General features: G+C 39.3%; 1 pseudogene; it reads left to right on the top strand.

Annotated features, from left to right (window-relative positions):
* Positions 1-352: 352 nt before the first annotated feature.
* Positions 353-3,328, top strand: LOC116758376 (annotated as a pseudogene).
* Positions 3,329-23,790: the final 20,462 nt, after the last annotated feature.

The raw sequence follows: 23,790 nt of genomic DNA, 5'->3' as shown, positions 1-23,790 counted from the left end.
CCCATTCTCCCAAATTCCAGGTAGTTCAACATAATCCAGTATGATAATTATTTCTTTGTTATGAAATAGCCAAGAACCTGAGAAAGCATCTAATCCTACTTCAGAGGAAACTGAAGCCCAAAGGGCTAAGAGTTTCTGTGGTCTCCCAGCCAGAACTGGCTGACACAATGCTCAAATCCGAGTATGGTATCCTTGTCACTTTACTAGAAACGCACCCTTTCTTCTTATTCTCCCTTATAGGCTGGTACTGGAGGTTTATATGACTAACTGGTGGGCAGTAAGGATATTGAATGGTTAGGGAAGTTTGTAAAAAAAAAAAAGGGCACCCTGGCTTTTTTTCAGGCAGCTGGGAAGATGGCAGACATTCAGACTGAGCGTGCCTACCAAAAGCAACTGACCATCTTTCAAAATAAGAAGAGGGTCCTGCTTGGAGAAACTGGCAAGGAGAAGCTCCCATTATACTACAAGAACATTGGTCTGGGCTTCAAGACACCAAAGGGGGCCATGGAGGGCACCTACATTGACAAGAAGTGCCCTTTTACTGGTAATGTCTCCATCTGAGGGTGGATCCGGTCTGGCGTGGTGACCAAGGTGAAGATGCAGAAGACCGTTGTCATCCACCGAGACTACCTCCACTACATCCGAAAGTACAACTGCTTCTAGAAGCACCACAAAAACATGTCTGTGCACCTTTCCCCCTGCTTCAGGGATGTCCGAATCAGCGACAGTGTCACAGTGGGCGAGTGCCGGCCCCTGAGCAAGATGGTGCACTTCAACATGCTCAAGGTCAACGAGGATGATGGCACCAAGCATTCCAGCAGTTCTAAGACTGGACCATTGCCCACTGCCCCAAACAAAATAATTTATTTTCCCAGTCAAAAAACAAACAAAGAAACAAAAAAACTGCACCCTGGGTCTTTCTTTCCCTCTTTCCTGTTTTTAGAAGTGATATAGTGTAGCATTTAAGTGTAAAAACCCTGAAGCCAGACCACACAGTTTAGAACGCAGGATTCATCACTTACTAGCGAAAGAAAGGAGTGTGTTAATCTTTCTGTGCCCCAGTGTTCTCAGCACTAAAATGGGATAACCATATGTTTGTTGATAAGTTTAAAAGAGTTAATTAGAGCCAAGTACTTAGAACAATGACTAGCACAGAGTAAACTCTCAGTAAATATTACCTGTGTTTATTCATAGGTGTATATGGGAATGGGATGAAAACTACTGTCTTCCCCTCTCTATCTTTGTGTTTAGAATTAAAGTGAGCTCTTTGTTTTGCTGTATATTTCTCAAGGTTTCAACTTTATTTCCTTTGCTTGGGTATAATCTTAGGCCCTCTGCTTTTTTTTTTTTTTTTTTGCATTATGCGGGCCTCTCACTGTTGTGGCCTCTCCCGTTGAGGAGCACAGGCTCCGGACGCACAGGCCAAGCGGCCATGGCTCACAGGCCCAGCCGCTCCACGGCATGTGGGATCTTCCTGGACCGGGGCACGAACCCATGTCCCCTGCATCGGCAGGCGGACTCTAAACCACTGCGCCACCAGGGAAGCCCAGGCCCTCTGCTTTTATCTGAATCATGAGGGAATAAACATAGAATGGTATCTGTCTAAGAGCATGGGTTTGGGTGTCAGTCAGACTGCAATTTTGGAATGACTGGAGTCAGTCCATTTGTTTGCCAGAACTGCTATCTAAGGCCTTATAGAATATTTTACATATCAACAACATAATGTCATAGAGGCTCAAGAGACCCACTTTATGGCAAAGGCAGTGTGAAAGTTTATATATGTCTATAGAATCCACTTGTCCTCTCATATACCACACCACCCAGAAGCTGTTGGCCTAATACAGCAATATACTGAGTTGTTAAAGGCACAGCTAAGGCACCAACTTGGAGACAATATGCTGTGAAGATGGGGTGTCATCCTCTAAGACAGCGGTCCCCAACCCTTTTGGTACCAGGGACCGATTTTGTGGAAGATAAATTTTTCACAGATGGAGAGGGAGAGGAGAACAGTTCAGGCAGTAATGCGAGTAAAGGGGACAGAAGGGGAGCAGCAGATGAAGCTTCGATGGCTTGCCCACCGCTTACTTCCTGCTGCGCGACTGGTACTGCGGCCCAGGGGTTGGGGACCCCTGCTCTAGGACATCACATGTACCTTATATCAACATCCATCATATGATGCTGCCTCCAATGGATAGAAAATATTGGTCTGATAAATCATAGATATGGGCAAGAAGACTGCACTTTTCATTATTTCCAATGTTCTACTTGGGGAATTTGTGGTCACTCAAATCCCCTTAATTCTGTGCCCTTCTAGATTAGAAGTTATGGTCTCCAGAGAGAGAAATGCTTCCCCCAGGCAATCAGCAAGAGATCCATTTAACTTTGAGCTAAGACCGCATTGTGGGCTCCTCCTGCCAAGGGACCAACAGGGAGGAATAAAATTCACAATCTTGGTAGGCATAATTGACCTGGATCATGAAGAGGAGGTAGGGCTGTTGTCACACAATGGGAGCAGGAAGAAATATGTTAGACATCCAAATTATCCACTTGGATATCTCTTAGTTCTCCCTTGTACAATTTTGATGATACATGGATAAGTTTAGTGGTCAGTGCTTTCAAATGACATGGAAAACAGAAGTATATACTTCTCAGGGATGAGGGTCTTGTTCATTCCACATGGTGAACCACCAAGACCCACAGTGATGCTAGCTGACAGTGAAGGGAATCTAGAATGGATAGTACTGGATGAAGATAATGATAATCAGTTGTAGATTCAAGACCCAGTTATAGCAGCAGGGGCTGCAGTTCATCCTCCTAATCTCCCACTTGTGAGTTTCTTCCAGCAGAAGAGGCCCACCCAGAGCCTTGAAGTGATATAACGTAAGTGAATTCAAATGTCATCAGGCATCAGCTTTGATAGACTCTGTGTTGTGCTGCATGGATCTCTCTTTTAGGACTGATATAGTTACCCAACTACTGATCAGGTTGTGGGCTGACAACTTTCAATTATCAGGTTAGGAACGTTGACTAACCCCATTTTGCGGGGTATCCCATTTCCGATTACTGATGGTCTCAGTGGTATAAAGCTGGACCCCTCACCTTAACTTGTGACGACCCTGAAGGACTACCCTAGGTTCAGAGCTCCCTGTAGGGTTGTCTGAGGCCTTAATTGATACTGCATTGCAGCCTGACTTCTCCCTGCATTCAATCCTGCTTTCTTTTTCTTTTCCCTCCAGATATTAATACTAAGAATAGTCCCTATTAAACTTTCTGCATGCTATTCTTTATCTCAGGGTTCCTGGGGACTTCTACTGATGATACTACCTGAATATACACCCAAATAAGTAGGAAACAAGATAGGCACAAAACATTCATTTCAGAAGTGATTGTAAGAAAAAAAATGCCATTAGCAAGGCTGGTCTGCTCATTGAATAACCTATGGTACCCTTAAAAGGCAGTACCACAAAACAATCAAAAAGAATAAAGAAGTTCTCTATGAAGTATATGGAGACAGTCCATATTTTAAAGTGAAAAAGGAAATAAAGAAAGGTTCAGAACAGTGTACCTAATATGCAAACTTTTATATAAAAGAAAAGGAAATAAATATAAAAAATAATTATCGGCCAATTTTGATGTACTAGATAATGAAGTAATAAATGAAAATTGCTACACACTGAGGATGAGTGTGAATAAAATGAAAAGAAAAGATATAATGACTAGAATTGTCTGGAAATACAATAAACCTTAAAATTGAATTCAGATATCAACATATAAACATAATTGCACTTTAAATTAACAACATAAACACATTAAAGGCAGTAATTATTTCAAGAAACTGTGGAACACAATACTCTATCCCTAATAAGATATATTTAAAGGGAAAAAAAGAGAAAAAAATTAGATATGGCTTAGTGGGATTATTGTTAATAGTAAATTTGGGAGATTAGTTGAAGATGGCGGAGTAGAAGGATGTGTGCTCACTCACTCTTGCAAGAGCATCGGAATCACAATTAACTACTGAACAGTCATTGACAGGAAGATCCTGGAACTCACCAAAAAAGGTACCCCACATCCAAAGACAAAGGAAAACCCGCAATGAGGTGGTAGGCGGGGCACAATCACAATAAAATCAAATCCCATAACCACTGAGTGGGTGAGTCACAAACTGGAGAACAATTATATCACAGAAGTCCACCCACTGGAGTGAAGGTTCTGAGCCCCACGTCAGGCTTCCCAGCCTTGGGGTCTGGCAAAGGGAGTTGGAATTTTCAGAGAATCAGACTTCGCAGGCTAGCGGGATTTGATTGCACAACTCTTACAAGTCTGGGGGAAACAGAGGGCACACACAAGATTGTGTGTGCATCAGGACACGGAAGGAGAGTGACACCATAGAAGACTGAACCAGACCTACCTGCTAGTGTTGGAGGGTCTCTTGCAGAGGCGGGGAGTGGCTGTGGCTCACTGTGAGGACAAGGGCACTGGCAGCAGAAGTTGTGGGAAGTACTCCTTGGTGTGAGCCCTCCCAGAGTCCGACATTAGCCTCACCAAAGGGCCTGTAGGCTCCAGGGCTGGGTGCCTCAAGCCAAACAACCAACAGGGAGGTAATTCAGCCGCACCCATCAGCACACAAGCAGATTAAAGTTTTACTGAGCTCTGCCCACCAGAGCAGCACCCAGCTCCACCCACCACCAGTCCCTCCCATCAGAAAACTTGCACAAGCCTCTTATATAGCCTCATCCACCAGAAGGCAGACAGCAGAAGCAAGAAGAACTACAGTCCTGCAGCCTGTGGAATGAAAACCATATTCACAGAAAGAGAAAATGAAAAGGCAGAGGACTATGTACCAGGTGAAGGAACAAGATAAAACCCCAGAAAAACCACTAAATGAAGTGGAGATAGGCAACCTTCCAGAAAAAGAATTCAGAATAATGATAGTGAAGATGATCCAGGACCACAAAAAAAGAATGGAGGCAAAGATCTAGAAGATGCAAGAAATGTTTAACAAAGAGATAGAAGAATTAAAGAACAAACACCTAGAAGAATTAAAAAACAAAAAAACAGACATGAACAATACAATAACTGAAATGAAAAATACACTAGAAGGAATCAATAGCAGACTAACTGAGGCACAAGAACAGTTAAGTGACCTGGAAGTCAGAATGGTGGAATTCACTGCCACGTAACAGATTAGAGAAAAAGAATGAAAAGAAATGAAGACAGCCAAAGAGACCACTGGGACAACATTAAATGCACCAACATTTACATTATAGGGGTCGCAGAAGGAGAAGAGAGAGAGAAAGGACCCGAGAAAATATTTGAAGAGATTATAGTTGAAAACTTCCCTAACATGGGAAAAGAAATAGCCACCCAAGTCCAGGAATCACAGAGAGGTCCCAGGCAGGATAAACCCAAGGAGAAACACACCAAGACACATAGTAATCAAATTGACAAAAATTAAAGACAAAGAAAAATTATTGAAAACAAGGGAAAAATAACAAATAACATACAAAGGAATTCCCATAAGGTTAACAGCTGATTTCTCAGCAGAAACTCTACAAGCCAGAAGGGAGTGGCATGATATATTTAAAGTGATGAAAGGGAATAACCTAAAAGCAAGATTACTCTCAATGTCAAAGATCTCATTCAGATTCAATGGAGAAATCAAAAGCTTTATAGACAAGCAAAAGCTAAGAGAATTCACCACCACTAAACCATCTTTACAACAAATACTAAAGGAACTTCTCTACATGGGAAACACAAAAAAAGGAACCTACAAAAACAAACCTAAAACAATTAAGAAAATGGTAATAGAAACATACATATAAATAATTATGTTAAATGAGAATGGATTGAATGCTCCAACCAAATAACACAGGCTCACTGAATGGTTACAAAAACAAAACCCATATATATGTTGTCTACAAGAGACCCACTTCAGACATAGGGACACATACAGACTGAAAGTGAAGGGATGGAAAAAGATATCCCATGCAAATGGAAATCAAAAGAAAGCTGGAGTAGGAATTCTAATATCAGATAAAATAGACTTCAAAATAAAGAATGTTACAGGAGACAAGGAAGGACACTACATAATGATAAAAGGGATCAATACAAAAAGATATAACAATTATAAATATATATGCAAGTAACATAGGAGCACCTCAATACATGAGGCAAATGCTAACAGCTTTAAAAGAGGAAATCAACAGTGACACAATAATAGTGGGGGAATTTAACACCTCACTTACACCAATGGACAGATCATCCAGACAGAAGATTAGTAAGGAAACACAAACTTTAAATGACACAATAGACCAGGCACACTTAATTGGTATTTATAGGACATTCCATCCGGAAATATCAGATTACACTTTCTTCTCAAGTGCTCATTGCCCATTCTCCAGGATAGATCATATCTTGGGTCACAAATCAAGCTGCAGTGAATTTAAGAAAATTGAAATCATATGAAGCATCTTTTCTGACCACAACACTATGACATTAGAAATAAATTACAGGGAAAAAAGCATAAAAAACACAAACACATGAAGGCTAAACAACATGCTACTAAATAATCAAGAGATCTCTGAAGAAGTCAAAGAGTAAATCAAAAAATACCTACAGACAAATGACAATGAAAACATGACGAACCAAAGCATATGGGATGCAGCAAAAGCAGTTCTAAGAGGAAAGTTTAGAGTAATACAATCCTACCTCAAGAAACAAGAAAAATCTCAAGTAATCTAACCTTACACCTAAAGGAACTAGAGAGAGAAGAACAAACAAAACCCAAAGTTAGTAGAAGGAAAGAAATCATAAAGATCAGAGCAGAAATAAATGAAATAGAAACAAAGAAAACAATAGCAAAGATCAAAAAAACTAAAGTCTGGTTCTTTGAGAAGATAAACAAAATTCATAAACCTTTAGCCAGACTCATCAATAAAAAGAGGAAGAGGACTCAAATCAATGAAATTAGAAATGAAAAAGGAGAAGTTACAATGTACACTGCAGAAATAAAAAGCATCCTAAGAGACTACTACAAGCAACTCTATGCCAATAAAATGGACAACCTGGAAGAAATGGACAAATTCTTAGAAAGGTATAACCTTGCAAGACTGAACCAAGAAGAAATCGAAAATATGAACAGACCAATCACAAGTAATGAAATTGAAACTGTGATGAAAAATCTTTCAACAAACAAAAGTCCAGGACCAGATGGCTTCAGAGGTGAATTCTATCAAACCTTTAGGGAAGAGCTGACACCCATCCTTCTCAAAGTCTTCCAAAAATTTGCAGTGGAAGGAACACCCCCAAACTCCTTTTATGAGGCCACCATCACCCTGATACCAAAACCAGACAAAGATACTACAAAGAAAGAAAATTACAGACCAATATCAATGATGAATACATATGCAAAAATCCTCAACCAAAAAATAGAAAACAGAATCCAATAACACATTAAAAGGATCATACATCATGATCACGTGGGATTTACCAGGGATGCAAGGACTCTTCAATATATGCAAATCAATCAATGTGATACACCATATTAACAAATTGAAGAATAAAAACCATATGATCATCTCAGTAGATGCAGAAAAAGCTTTTGACAAAATTCAACACCCATTTATAAGAAAAACTATCCAGAAGGTGGACATTGAGGGAACCTACCTCAACATAATAAAGGCCATATAAGGCAAACCCACAGCAAACATCATTCTCAATGGTGAAAAACTGAAAGCATTTCCTCTAAGATCAGGAACAAGACAAGGATGTCCACTCTCACCACTATTATTCAACATAGTTTTGGAAGTCCTAGCCATGGCAATCAGAGAAGAAGAAAAAAATAAAAGGAATACAAATTGAAAAGAAGTAGTAAAACTGCCACTGTTTGCAGATGACATGATACTATATATAATCCTAAAGATGCTACCAGAAAACTACTAGAGCTAATCAATGAATTTGGTAAAGTTGCAGGATACAAAATTAATGCACAAAAGTTTCTTGCCTTCCTATACACTAACAATGAAAGATCAGAAAGAGAAAGTAAGGAAACAATCCCACTCACTATTGCAACAAAAAGAATAAAATACCTAGGAATAAACCTATCTAAGCAGGGAAAAGACCTGTACTCAGAGAACTATAAGACACTGATGAAATAAATTAAAGACAATACAATCAGATGGAGAGATTTACCATGTTCTTGTATTGGAAGTATCAGTATTGTGAAAATGACTAAACTACCGAAAGCAATCTACAGATTCAAGGCAATCCCTACCAAATTACCAATGGCATTTTTTACAGAACTAGAACGAAAAGTCTTAAAATTTGTCTGGAGACACAAAACACTCCAAATAGCCAAAGCAATCTTGAGGGTAAAAAACGGAGTTGGAGGAATCAGACTCCCTGACTTCAGACTATATTACAAAGTTACAGTAATCAAGACAATATGGTGCTGGCAGAAAAACAGAGATATAGATCAAAGGAACAGGATAGAAAGCTCAGAGATAAACCCACGCACCTATGGTCAACTAATCTATGAAAAAGGAGGCAAGGATATACAATGGAGAAAAGACAGCCTCTTCAATAAGCGGTGCTGGGAAAACTGGACAACTACATGTAAAAGAATGAAATTAGAACATTCTCTAACACCATACACAAAAATAAACTCAAAATGGATTAAAGACCTAAATGTAAGGCCAGATACTATAAAACCCTCAGAGGAAAACATAGGAAGAACACTTTTGACATAAATCACAGCAAGATCTTTTTTGATCCACCTCCTAGAGTAATGGAAATAAAAACAAAAATTAAAAAATGGGACCTAATGAAACTTAAAAGCTTTTGCACAGCAAAGGATACTATAAATGAGACGAAAAGACAACCCTCAGAATGGGAGAAAATATTTGCAAACAAATCAATGGAAAAAGGATTAATCTCCAAAATATATAAACAGCCCAATGTTTAAAAAAACAAACAACCCAATCCAAAAATGGGCAAAAGACCTAAATAGACATTTCTACAAAGAAGACATACAGATGGCCAAGAAGCACATGAAAAGCTGCTCAACATCACTAATTATTAGAGAAATGCAAATCAAAACTACAATGAGGTATCACCTCACACCAGTTAGAATGAGCATCATCAGAAAATCTACAAACAACAAATGCTGGAGAGGGTGTGGAGAAAAGGGAACCCTCTTGCACTGTTGGTGGGAATGTAAATTGATACAGCCACTATGGAGAACAGTATGGAGGTTCCTTAAAAATCTAAAAATAGAATTACCATATGATCCAGCAATCCCATTACTTTGCATATACCCAGAGAAAAACATAATTCAAAAAGACACATGCAGCCCAGTGTTCATTGCAGCACTCTTTACAAAAGCCAGGTCATGGAAGCAACCTAAATGCCCGTCGACAGACAAATGGCTAAAGAAGATGTGGTACATATATACAATGGAATATTACTCGGCCATAAAAAGGAACAAAATTGGGTCATTTGTAGAGACGTGGATGGACCTAGAGTCTGTCATACAGAGTGAAGTAAGTCAGAAAGAGAAAAACAAATATTGTATATTAATACATATATGTGGAATGTAGAAAATGGTACAGATGAACCAGTTTGCAGGGCAGAAATAGAGACACAGATGTAGAGAACAAACGTATGGACACCAAGGTGGGAAAGCTAGGGGGAGGTGGTTGTGGGATGAACTGGGAGATTAGGAGTGACATATATACACAAATATGTATAAAATCGATAACTAATAAAAACCTGCTGTATAAAAAATAAAAGAGAAAAAATAGTCAACCAATTGTAGATGTGAAAAAAGTAAGTTTGATATTACAACTTGAGACTCTAGTGTTCATATTGTAGAAAACAATAATTACATGCTTAATATTTTTAAGAATGATGGGAAAGAGCATGCAAACACAAAAGATATTTTGAAAAACTCTGTAACGATTTTTACTTGGGGATATCTGTGAGTTCAGAATTCAAATTCTGAATATATATAGATAGAGAGAGAGAGAGAAAGAGAGATTTTAAATAAAATTTATTAAGAGAAAAATCATTATATAATATACAGTGTAATCACCTATTAGAACCAGCAGTGGGGCATAGGGAGAACGAGCTTCTGGAGGAAGCAATGCTTCCTGTTTTTAAAGGTTCTTCCCATGTACAAGCTACAACATTCACTATTTTAGTTCAGTAAATAGACTAGATCATGATCCAATGAACAGGGTCCCTCTTGTATGCCATGTTACCGGAGCTAGGAAAAATCATCTCTTTACTTGATTTCCATGGATATAGACTCCAAAATATATGCTCTGCTGAAAATTAGGGGAGATGGGTATGTTTGGCAATGCCCAATAAAAACAATTATAAAGAGATTGTTAGATAAAATATATCATTTAATATCTTTTGGCCCATCCTATAATGTTTCATTGCTTTCTAAAGACTTATCACTTTTCATAAATTCACTTATCACTTATCATAAATCTAAAGAGCCTCCTTCATTAGGCTTCATCCAAAAACCATCTTTCCAACTTTATTTATTTTTTAACATCTTTATTGTAGTATAATTGCTTTACAGTGTTGTGTTAGTTTCTGCTGTTCAACAAAGTGAACCAGCTATATGTATACGTATATCTCCATATCCCCTCCCTTTTGCATCTCCCTCCCACCCTCCCTATCCCACCCCTCTAGGTGGTGGTGCCGCCTGTGATATGCAGCAGCTTCCCATTAATCTATTTTACATTTGGCAGTGTATATATATAAATGCTACTCTCTCACTTCGTCCCAGCTAACCCTTTCCCCTCCCCATGTCCTCAAGTCCATTCTCTATGTCTGCATCTTTATTCCTGTCCTGCCCCTACGTTCTTCAGAACCTTTTTTTTAGATTCCATATATATGTGTTAGCATACAGTATTTGTTTTTCTCTTTCTGGCTTACTTTATTCTGTGTGACAGACTCTAGGTCTGTCCACGTCACTACAAATAACTGAATTTCGTTTCTTTTTAGGGATGAGTAATATTCCATTGTATATATGTGTCACACATTCTTTATCCATTCCTCTGTCAATGGACACTTAGGTTGCTTCCATGTCCTGGCTATTGTAAATAGTGCTGCAATGAATATTGTGGTACATGACTCTTTTTGAATTATGGTTTTCTCAGGGTATATGACCAGTAGTGGGATTGCTGGGTCGTATGGTAGTTCTATTTGTAGTTTTTAAGGAACCTCCATACTGTTCTCCATAGTGGCTGTATCAATTTACATTCCCACCAACAATGTAAGAAGGTTCCGTTTTCTCCACACCCTCTCCAGCATTTATTGTTTGTAGATTTTTTGATGATGGCCATTCTGACTGGTGTGAGGTGATACCTACCTCATTGTGGTTTTGATTTGCATTTCTCTAATGATTAGTGATGCTGAGCATCCTTTCATGTGTTTGTTGGCAATCTGTGTATCTTCTTTGGAGAAATGTCTATTTAGGTCTTCTGCCCATTTTTGGATTGGGTTGTATGTTTTTTGGATGTTGAGCTGCATGAGCTGCTTGTATACTTTGGAGATTAATCCTTTGTCTGTTGCTTAATTTGCAAATATTTTTCTCCCATTCTGAAGGTTGTCTTTTTGTCTTGTTTATGGTTTCCTACTGTGTAAAACATTTTAAGTTTCATTAGGTCCCATTTTTTAATTTTTATTTCCATTTCTCTAGGAGGTGGGTCCAAAGGTTCTTGCTGTGATTTATATCATAGAGTGTTCTATGTTTTCCTGTAAGAGTTTTATAGTGTCTCACCTTACATTTAGGTCTTTAATCCATTTTGAGTTTATTTTTGTGTATGGTGTTAGGGAGTGTTCTAATTTCATTCTTTTACATGGAGCAGTCCAGTTTTCCCAACACCATTTACTAAAGAGGCTATATTTTCTCCATTGTATATTCTTGCCTCCTTTCTCAAAGATAAGCTGACCATATGTGCATGGGTTTATCTCTGGGTTTTCTATCCTGTTCCATTGATCTATATGTCTGGTTTTGTGCCAGTACCATACTGTCTTGATTATTGTAGCTTTGTAGTGTAGTCTGAAGTCAGGGAGTCTGGTTCCTTCAGCTCCATTTTTCTTTCTCAAGATTGCTTTGGCTATTTGGTGTGTTTTGTGTTGCCATACAAATTGTGAAATTTCTTGTTCTAGTTCTGTGAAAAATGCCATTTGTAGTTTGATAAGGATTACATTGAATCTGTAGATTGCTTTGGGTAGTATAGTCATTTTCACATTATTGATTCTTCCAATCCAAGAGCATGGTATATCTCTCCATGTGTTTGTAGCATCTTTAATTTCTTTCATCAGTGTCTTATAGTTTTCTGCGTACAGGTCTTTTGTCTCCTTAGGTAAGTTTATTCCTAGGTATTTTATTCTTTTTTTGCAGTGGTAAATGGGAGTGTTTCCTTAATTTCTCTTTCAGATTTTTCATCTTTAGTGTATAGGAATGCAAGAGATTTCTGTGTATTAATTTTGTATCTGGCTACTTTACCAGATTCATTGATTAGCTGTAGTATTTTGTTGGTAGCACCTTTAAGATACTGTATGTGTAGTATCATGTCATCTGCAAACTGTGACAGTTTTACTTCTTCTTTTCCAATTTGGATTCCTTTTATTTCTTTTCCTTCTCTGATTGCTGTGGTTAAAACTTGCAAAACAATGTTGAATAATATTGGTGGGAGTCGGTAACCTTGTCTTGTTCTTGATCTTAGAGTAAATGTTTTCAGTTTTTCACCATTGAGAATGATGTTGGCTGTGGGTTTGTCATATAATGGCCTTTATTATGTTGAGGCAGCTTCCCTCTATGCCTACTTTCTGGAGAATTTTTAACATAAATGGGTGGTGAATTTTGTCAAAAGCTTTTTCTGCATCTATTGAGATGATCATATGGTTTTTATCCTTCAGTTTTTTAATATGCTGTATCACGTTGATTCATTTACGTATATTGAAGAATCCTTGCATTCCTGGGATAAACCCCACTTGATCATGGTGTATGATCCTTTAAATGTGCTGTTGGATTCTATTTGCTAGTATTTTGTTGAGGAAACTTGCATCTATTTTCATCAGTGATATTGGCCTGTAGTTTTCTTTCTTTGGGACATCTTTTTCTGGTTTTGGTATCAGAGTGATGGTGGCCTCATAGAATGAGTTTGGGACTGTTCCTTCCTCTGCTATATTTTGGAAGAGTTTTAGCAGGGTGGGTGTTAGCTCTTCTCTAAATGTTTGATAGAATTCACCTGTGAAACAATCTTGTCCTGGGCTTTTGTTTGTTGGAAGATTTTTAATCACAGTTTCAATTTCAGTGCTTGTGATTGGTCTGTTTATATTTTCTATTTCTTCCTATTTCCGTCTCAGAAGGTTCTGCTTTTCTAAGAATTTGTCCATTTCTTCCAGGTTGTCCATTTTATTGGCATATATTGGTTTGTAGTAATCTCTCATAAACCTTTGTATTTGTGCAGTGTCAGTTGTTACTTCTCCTTTTTTATTTCTAATTCTGTTAATTTCAGTCTTCTCCCTTTTTTTCTTGATGAGTCTGTCTAATGGTTTATCAATTTAGTTCATCTCCTCAAAGAACCAGGTTTTAGTTTTATTGATGTCTGCTATTGTTTCCTTCATATCTTTTAAATTTATTTCTGATCTTATCTTTATAATTTCTTTTCCTGTTCTAACTTTGGGGTTATTTTGTTCTTCTTTCTCTAATTGCTTTATGTGTAAGATTTGGTTGTTTAGTTGAGATTTTTCTTGTTTCTTGAGGTAGGATTGTATTGCTCTAAACTTTCCTCTTAGAACTGCTTTTGGTGCATCCCCTAGGTTTTCGGCCGTCGGGTTTTCATTGTTATTTGTTTATAGGTAGTTTTTGATTTCCTCTTTGATTTCTTCAGTGATCTCTTGGTTATTTAGTAGCATACTGTTTAGGCTCCATGTGTCTGCATTTTTTACAATTTTTTTTCCTGCAATTGATAACTAGTTTCATAGCACTGTGCTCAGAAAAGAAGCTTGATATGATTTTAATTTTCTTAAATGTACCAAGGCTTGGTTTGTGACCCAAGATATGATCTCTCCTGAAGAATGTTCCATGAGCACTTGAGAAGAAAGTGTATTCTGTTGTTTTTGGATGGGATGTCCTATAAATATCAATTAAGTCCATCTTGTTTAATGTGTTATTTAAAACTTGTGTTTCCTTATATATTTTCATTTTGGATGATCTGTCCATTGGTAAAGGTGGGCGTTAAAATCCCCTAATATGATTGTGTTACTGTCGATTTCCCCTTTTATTCCTGTTAGCATTTGCCTTATGTATTGAGGTGCTCCTATGTTGGGTGCCTAAATATTTACAATTTTTATATCTTCTTGTTGGATTGATCCCTTGATCATTATGTAGTGTCCTTCTTTGTCTATTGTAGTAGTCTTTATTTTAAAGTCTATTTTGTCTGATATGAGAATTGCTACTTCAGCTTTCTTTTGACTTCCATTTGCATGGAATATCTTTTTCCATCCCCTCACTTTCAGTTTGTATGTGTCCCTACGTCTGAAGTGGGTCTCCTGTAGATAGCATATATACAGGTCTTGTTTTGTGTCCATTCAGCCACTGTGTGTCTTTTGTTTGGAGCATTTAATCCATTTACATTTAAGGTAATTATTGATATGTATCTTCCTATTACAGTTTTCTTATTTGTTTTGGGTTTGTAATGGTAGGTCTTTTTGTTCTCTTGTTCTTCTTGCCTAGAGAAGTTCCTTTAGCATTTGTTGTGAAGCTGGTTTGGTAGTGCTGAATTCTCTTAGCTTTTGCTTGTCTGTAAAAGTTTTAATTTCTCCACTGAATCTGAATGAGATCCTTAATAGGTAGAGTAGTCTTGTTTGTAGGTTTTTCCCTTTCATCACTTTTTTTTTTTTTTTTTTTTTTGTGGTACGCGGCCCTCTCACCATTGTGGCCTCTCCAATTTTGGAGCACAGGCTCCGGACTCGCAGGCTCAGCAGCCATGGCTCACGGGCCCAGCCACTCTGCGGCATGTGGGATCTTCCTGGACTGGGGCATGAACCCGTGTCCCCTGCATCGGCAGGCGGACTCTCAGCAAGTGCGCCACCCGGGAAGCCCCCTTTCATCACTTTAAATATGTCTTGCCACTCCCTTCTGGCCTGCAGAGTTTCTGCTGAAATTCAGCTGTTAACCTTCTCGGGCTTCCCTTGTATGTTATTTGTTGCTTTTCCCTTACTGCTTTTACTATTTTTTCTTTGTATTTAATTTTTGATAGTTTGATTAATATGTGTCATGTTGTGTTACTCCTTAGATTTATCCTGTATGGGACTCTGTGCTTCCTGGACTTGATTATTTCCTTTCCCATATTAGGGAAGTTTTCAACTATAATATCTTCAAATATTTTCTCAGTCCCTTTCTTTTTCTCTTCTTCTTCTGGGACCCCTATAATTCAAATGTTGGTGCATTTAATGTTTTCCCAGAGGTCTTTGAGACTGTCCTCAATTCTCTTCATTCTTTTTTCTTTATTCTGCTCTACAGTAGTTCTTTCCACTATTTTATCTTCCAGGTCATTTATCCATTCTTCAGTCTCAATTCTCCTATTGATTCCTTCTAGAGAATTTTTAATGTCATTTATTGTGTTGTTCATCATTGTTCGTTTGCTCTTTAGTTCTTCTAGTTCCTTGTTAAATGTTTGTTGCATTTTCTCCATTCTATTTCCAAGATTTTGGATCATCTTTACTATCATTACTCTGAATTCTTTTTCAGGCAGACTGCCTATTTCCTCTTCGTTTGTTTGGTCTGGTGGGTTTTTACCTTGCTCCTTCATCTGCTGCATATTTCTCTGTCTTCTCATTTTGCTTAACTTACTGTGTTTGGGGTCTCCTTTTCGCAGGCTGCAGGTTCGTAGTTCCCACTGTTTTTGGTGTCTGCCCCCAGTGGGTGAAGTTGGTTCAGTGGGTTGTGTAGGCTTCCTGGTGGAGGTGACTGGTGCCTGTATCCTGGTGGGTGGGGCTGGATCTTGTCTTTCTGGTGGGCAGGGCTGTGTCTGGTACTGTGTTTTTGGGTGTCTGTGAACTAAGTATGATTTTAGGCAGCCTCTCTGCTAATGGGTGTGGTTATTTTCCTGTCATGCTAGTTGTTTGGCATGGGGCATCCAGCACTGGTGCTTGCTGGCCGTTTGGTGGAGCAGGGTCTTAGCGTTGACCTGGAAATCTCTGGAAGAGCCAGGAGGTCTCTGGTGGTCCAATGTCCTGAACTGGGCTTTCCCACCTCAGAGGCTCAGGCATCACTCCAGGCTCAAGCACGAAGACCCTGTCAGCCACATAGCTCAGAAGAAAAGGGAGAAAAAAAGAAAGAAAAAAACATTTTTTTAATTATAAAAACAAATTATTAAAATAAAAAAAGTAATAATAAATAAAATAAAGAAGAGAGCAACCAAACCATTAAATAAATCAACCAATGATAACAAGAACTAAAAACAAGGGTAAGATAAACATACAAATCAGAAGCAAATCAGTCATTCACAGCAAACCCCAAGTCTACAGTTCCTACCAAAGTCCATCACCTCAATTTTGGGATGATTCGTTGTCTATTCAGGTATTCCACAGATACAGGGCACATGAAATTGATTGTGGTGATTTAATCCGCTGCTCCTGAGGCTGCTGGAGAGATTTCCCTTTCTCTTCTTTGTTCGCACAGCTCCCGGGGTTCAGCTTTGGATTTGGCTCTGCCTCTGCTTGTAGGCCACCCTCAGGCATCTGTTGCCCATCCAGACAGGAGGGGGTTAAAGTAGCAGCTGATTAAGGGGCTCTTGCTCATTCAGTCTGGGGAGAGGTAGTGGTAAGGTAGTTATAATTGGAATGCAGGGCAAGCCTGTGGCTGCAGAGTCTGGCATGACATTGCCACAGCCTGAGGAGCACAGTGCGTTCTCCCGGGGAAGTTGTCCCTGGATCACGGGACCCTGGCAGTGACAGGATGCTCAGGCTCCCAGGGAGGGCATTGTGGATGGTGACCTGTGCTTGCCCACAAGATTCTTGGTGGCTGCAGCAGCAGCCTTAGCGTTTCATGCCCGTCTCTGGTGTCCGCGCTGATAGCCGCAGCTTGCACCCATCTCTGGAGCTCTTTTAGGTGGTGCTCTGCCTTCTGTGGGCAGATGGGGAAGGAATGCCCTCTCCTTGGGCACCCCAAAACAATTGTCTCTTGACTCTTAGGCAGGTCCAGACTTTTTCCTGGACTCCTTCCCAGCTAGCTGTGGCGTACTAGCCCCCTTCAGGCTGTCTTCACACAGCCAACCCCAGTCCTCTCCCTGGGATCTGACCTCTAAAGCCCGAGCCTCAGCTCCCAGCCCCCACCCGCCCCAGCAGGTGAGCAGACAAGCCTCTCAGGCTGGTGGGTGCTGGTCGGCACCGATCCTCTGTGCAGAATCTCTCTGCTTTGTCCTCTGCACCCCTGTTGCTGCACTTTCCTCTGTGGCTCTGAGGCTTCCCCCCCGGCCACCCCCCATCTCTGACAGTGAAGGGGCTTCTAGTGTGTGGAAACATTTCCTCCTTCACAGCTCCCTCCCAGAGGTGAAATTCCTGTCCTTATTCTTTTGTCTTTGTTTTTTCTTTTTTCTTTTGCCCTACCTAGGTACGTGGGGAGTTTCCTGTCTTTTGGGAAGTCTGAGGTCTTTTGCCAGCATTCAGTAGGTGTTCTGTAGGAGTTGTTCCACATGTAGATGTATTTTTTATGTATTTGTGGGGAGGAAGTTGATCCCCACGTCTTACTCCTCTGCCATCTTGAAAGTCCCTATATATATATATATATATACATATATATATATATATATATATATATATTTGAATTTGTATATGTACATATATGTATCATATATATTTTAAATCTTTATATTTAAATAATCTATACTGTTTAAAATAATATATTATAAATATAAAAGTTAATATAAGTATCTAAATAAAAATATATTATTTAGGCAATATATCTATAAAATTCTAATTTTTCCAATACAGAATTAACATTGATTTAATACTATTAAATATTTTTAAGTTAATATATTAAATTTTTCACACGGTTTCAAAGCCTCACCCATTGTGATTATTCATTACTAATTAGAAAACATACCTGTACAATGAAGAAATATAACTGTTACCTTGAGCTGGGCAGATTCTAAGGTGACTCTGATGATTCTTGTTTCTTAATGTTCATCCCCTCCCTTTGAGTGTGGGCAGGCTCTGTGACTTGCTTCCTAACCAGTAGGATATGGCAAAAGTAACAGTGTACGTGATTACACTGGATTTTATTACACAATACAGTAAGTCCTTTACATAGAAACCTTCAAGTTGTGAACTTTCAAAGATATGAATGTGTGTTCACGTGTCCAGTTATGTAAGTTAGCTCACGTGTCTGGTGTACATTGTCTCATGCATGCATCCTCTACAAGTGGTTGTGCTTTTATGTACTTTACTGTACAGTACTGTATAGAGTACAGTAGTACAGTATCTTTAGTCCAAGCTAGATCTGCAAGAGGATGACTTCATTGAACTCCTTGCTGTACAACATGAGGAACTTACTAACGAAGACCTGATGGAATTGGAGGCCCAGAGAAAGGACAAAGAGAGACAAGAGAAAGAAGTAACTGAAAAACTGAAGAGATTCACAGCACAGGAAATGCAATGGCAAGGGCATTTTCTTTATTTGAGGAGGCACTGCTAGTTTTTGAAGCACAGGACCCAAATGTAGAACAGTACATGAAGGTTGCAGCAGCTGTTCAGAATGCAATCCAGTACTACTGTATCATTTAGGATGAGAAAAAAAGAGCTACTACCCACATATCACTGGATCCTTTTTTCAAGAGGGTAAATAGAATTGAATCCAGCAAGGAACCAGCACCTGTGCCATCAACGTCAGGCATGAGTGAAATTGCAGCTTGCCCTCCGCCTCCTATTGCTGACGATCCTTCAGCTCTACCATCTCCCACCTCCTCTCCCTCCTCCAGTCCGTAACTCTTCTTGTCTGTTCACTCAGTGCCAGCCCCTATATGCCAGCTGTTGTACTGGACTACTGTACTTTCCAAGGTACTCTGCTGTAAGATTAAAAATGTTTTCTTTATTTTTTCTGTTTTTTAATGTATTATTCGTGTGTAAAATATTATAAACCTATTACAGTACAGTACTATACAGCTGATTGTGTTAGGGAGGTACCTAGGCTAACTTTGTTGGGCTTAATGAACAAATTGGACTTATGAACATGCTCTCGGAAGGGAACTCGTTCATATGTAGGGGACTTATTGTACTGTAATATCTGTTTCACTGAAAACCTCTTCCCCTTGCTGGGTTAGAAGCAGCAAGTTGCCATTTGTGAACTGTGCTATGGGACAAAGCCACATGGCAAAAGACTAAGTGCTGCTTCTAGCCAACAGCCCCCAAGACACTGAGGCCCTCAATTTGGCAGCCTGTAGGAAGCTAAATGCTGCCAAGAACCACATGAGCTTGGAAGTGACTCCTTCCGCATTTGAGCCTCAGATGAGACTACACCCCTGACCTGTGTCCTGACTGCCCCATGTGAGACTCTGAAAGAGAGGTTCAAGCTAAACCATGACCGTACTCCTGACCCAGAGAAAATGTAAGGTAATAAATATATGGTGGTTTAATTCACTGTGTTTGTGGTAACATTGTTAAGCAGCATTCCATAACTTATCAATATACCACTTGACCAAGAGATAAAAATTAACATCACTAATATTGGCACATTGTAACAATAGCTGTCCCTTGTTTTGATTCCATGTGAGGTTTCTGATATCACCTACAAAACAAGTTATCTTGCCAAATATATTTAACTCAAAACTCATCAAATCCTTAGATCTAGCTTCCAAATTGTAGGAAATACAGAAGATTGAAAGACAAGGTAAATTATGCCATAATCCAGAACGTTGTACATTCTTTATGACAACTGGCCTGAACTCTTGTAAAAGGGACGTAGGGAAATGGCAGAAAGCTAGTCTCTTTAAAGGCAAAAGAGTCAAAATATAGTATGCAAGCTTTGTTTTATTCCTGAGTCAATACAATAAAAATAAACCATGGAAATATAAACCATGAAATACTTGTTGAAAATTAGAGAAATATGGACATCAACTAGAGATCAGATGATATTAGAAAATGCTTGACAATTTCCTTAGTTTTGATAACATTATTGTAATTATGTAATGAAATGTCCTTATGTAAAGGGAAAAAAACAAAAAAAACCAAAACACCTCCTGCGTGTCTCCTTTACTCCCAACACTTGATTCTGATAACCAAATGTGTGGGTTTTCCCCACACCAAACAATTCTGCCACACCAGCTGGACATCCTACAATCTAACTCAATTCTGACACTGTCTACCTGAAAATAGAGTCAGCTCCCCCAGGTTAGGGGCTCAGTTCCACAAAACTGCTTCTTCCTCCACCACCACTCCCACCTCACCCCCATTTCGGATACCAACTGCAGGTTCTGGTTGTTCCTTGTGCTTCCTACTGACGGGCTATTAATCATAAGCTCCCACAACCCCTCTTCAGGTTTGATTAATTTGCTAGAGCAGCTCACAGAACTCAGGAAAAGAGCATACTTCTAACAGTTTATTGTAAAAGGATATAACTCAGGAACAGACGGATGGAAGAGATGAATAGGGCAGGTATGTGGGAAGGGGGTGGAGCTCCCAGGCCCTCTCTGGATACACCGCTCTCAGCATCTCTACATGTTTGCCAACCCCAGAAGCTCTCAGAACCCCTTTATTTAGGGTTTTCATGGCAGCTCCATTACGTAGACATTATTGATTAAATCATTGGCTATTGGTGATTAATTCAACCTCCAGTCCCTCTCCCCTCCTGGGAGGTTGGAAAGACAGCTGGAAAGTTCCAACCTTCTGATCTCATGGATGGCTCCCCTGGCAACCAGCCCCCACCCTGAGGGGCTTTCCAAAAGTCACCTCCTTAACAAATTCAGGTTGACGGTTGAAAAGGTTTGTTGTGAATAACAAGACACTCTTTTCACCTTTATCACTCTGAAACTATTTGAGGAGCTGGAACTGTTTGAGGACAAAAGACCAAATATTATGATCAAAGATTCTCACCTTGGCATATTATAAGGGTTAAAAGGAGCTATGTGCCAGGAATGCAGATTAAGACCAAATATGCATTTCTTTTTATAAATCATAAATCCCATCTTATCATAATTATAATATCCCATCTTGTCTTAGATACTGGAAGTTAGTAGGCATGAAGTGTCAGGATGATTGAATTTTTTTCACAAGGTCTTCAAAATGTGTTTATGTGTATGTGTGGGATAAGAGAGAGAGAGAGAGAGAATGTTAGCAATCACTGAATGTAGATCAAGAGTATATGAGTACATTTTGTGCTATACTGTTAACTTTTCTGTGTGTCAGAAATGTTTAAAACAAAGATGTTTAAAACAAAACAATTTGGGGAAACCACATGAATTATTGGTGTTTAAGCATGATGTCAGAAGTCTAGTTTGGCAGAACACTCTACTGTTAACTATAAGCATTCAATGAAACTGTAAAAATCTATAAAAAATAAAAATAAATAAATAAATAAGAAGTCCAGTTTGGCTAGAAGTTTGAACTAATTCCTTCTTTTTTTTTTTGCGGTACGCGGGCCTCTCACTATTGTGGCCTCTCCCATTGCGGAGCACAGGCTCTGGACGCGCAGGCTCAGCGGCCACGGCTCACGGGCCCAGCCGCTCTGCGGCATGTGGGATCTTCCCGGACCGGGGCACGAACCCGTGTCCCCTGCATCGGCAGGTGGACTCCCAACCACTGTGCCACCAAGGAAGCCCCTAATTCCTTTTTATATGTAACTTATTCCGTTGGATCCGTTCACAGACTTGAAATTTATTTTATCTAACTCTTCCAGATCCGTGCTGGTTGTTTTTAACGCTTCACAATCATCTTGATGTACTGATTGTAGTAATAATCAGTGTCCATCTGGTCCTGAAAGGTGAAATGCTTGTCTGCTTTCTTCAAGTGCCAAAGTTGCATCCAAATCTAGCAATTTCATTTATTTTACTTTGGGTATTTGTGTACAAAGAAACAAAATTGGTAGGGAAGCTAAGATCACTTGTTAAGGCATTTGTTTTTTCTGGGTAGCCTGATCTTATAACACACCTGGAGAGGTTACCTGCAAATTCCTCCTGAGAAATGGATTTGTGGAAATTCACAAAAGGTTATGTGATAAACTTGGGATGGTGTTAAGTCTGTATGGGAAATGGGAGGCAGAAATAGAAATGGAATTCCTTTAATCACTCTGGAAGAACATTAATGTAGTATTAACTTGGCTGGATTCTAGGCCTAGAATAGTGACTCTAGTTCTGTCTACGCTGACTCTCAGTCCCCCAGTTGTGATACCCTCTGACTCATACAAATGTAGGTGCCTCTTCTTTAAAGAGGTGTGTGCCTGTGCAAACAGGCAGGCCTGGGACACATTGATTTAAGCTCCTGGCATGTATTAGTAGAATTGCAGATGGGGACAGAAGTGTTTTAACTCAATTATGCCTCAAGACCTAAGGAAGTGGCTTGTATTGATTTTCTGAACTGACACTTTAAGCTCCAGTAAATGGGAAAAAAAAAATTTACCTTTTTTCGCCACTGCTGGATTCTTTAATAATTACTGTTCATTGAATGAATGCCTATTATGTTCAGGTACTTCAACTTCACATCCATTGTAATAATAAGAGGCAATATTTTAGTAATAATAGAGGAAATATATTGCTAATAATATAGATAATATTATTCTCATTTTACAAATAGTAGAAATGAAAGGAGTATTCAATGAATGAACTCCCTCAATACTTCAGGATAGCGAATATACAAGAGCAAGCTCCAGTCCAAGATTGCCTGACTCCCTCAAGAGAAAGCCTTGAGACAATGGGAACTTTTAATTCTAATTCAACTGTGTTGTTTCATATGACACAGAGTAGGTAGTATAGACAGATGACATTATTGCTCAGAAGTATAATAGTGATGACAAGATGAAGCAAATAATACTTGCAATATTATTGCAATAATAATTCCTTAAGACAATTTAAGGAATTACAGTAATATTTTTGGAATACGGTATCTTGTCTTGCAAGATTCTCACAGAATTCAAGTAAAAGTAATTCAACTTATAAAATCATAGCATTTTAGAATTAACAGGACTTTGGGGAGACTCTAGCTCAGTGGTTCAAAACCTAGTAGAGTATGATTTTTTTTTTTTTTTTTCCCCAGTACGCGGGCCTCTCACTGTTGTGGCCTCTCCCATTGCGGAGCACAGGCTCCGGACGCGCAGGCTCAGCGGCCATGGCTCACGGGCCCAGCCGCTCCGCAGCATGTGAGATCTTCCCGGACCGGGGCACGAACCCGTATCCCCTGCATCGGCAGGCGGATTCTCAACCACTGCGCGACCAGGGAAGCCCTGATGATTTTTTTTTTATGTCAATTCACCAACTTAATAAGAGTTGTCCTTTTAGGTGCTGTCCTATGAAAGTGCACATAAAGGGAATGGACCTAATAATCTAAGAGGTCATGAAAGGGTTTCCAGAGGAGGTGTAATTGAGCTGACATTCATAAGAAGAGTAGAGGTACCCAACCAAAGGAAGGATGGTGGTGAGGAAAAGAATTCTGGGCAGATGAACAGAAGGGCCCCATGATGAGAGATTCCAAAACGCAGAATGGTTATTGTAAAGAGTTGTGCATATGAAGCAGGACAGGTAGGTTGGAGCCTGAACACAGGGCCTGTGGACC

Source organism: Phocoena sinus, chromosome 8 (genome assembly GCF_008692025.1).
Source record: "Phocoena sinus isolate mPhoSin1 chromosome 8, mPhoSin1.pri, whole genome shotgun sequence".
Lineage (NCBI taxonomy): Eukaryota > Metazoa > Chordata > Mammalia > Artiodactyla > Phocoenidae > Phocoena > Phocoena sinus.
This window is presented reverse-complemented; position numbering and strand designations above follow the sequence as displayed.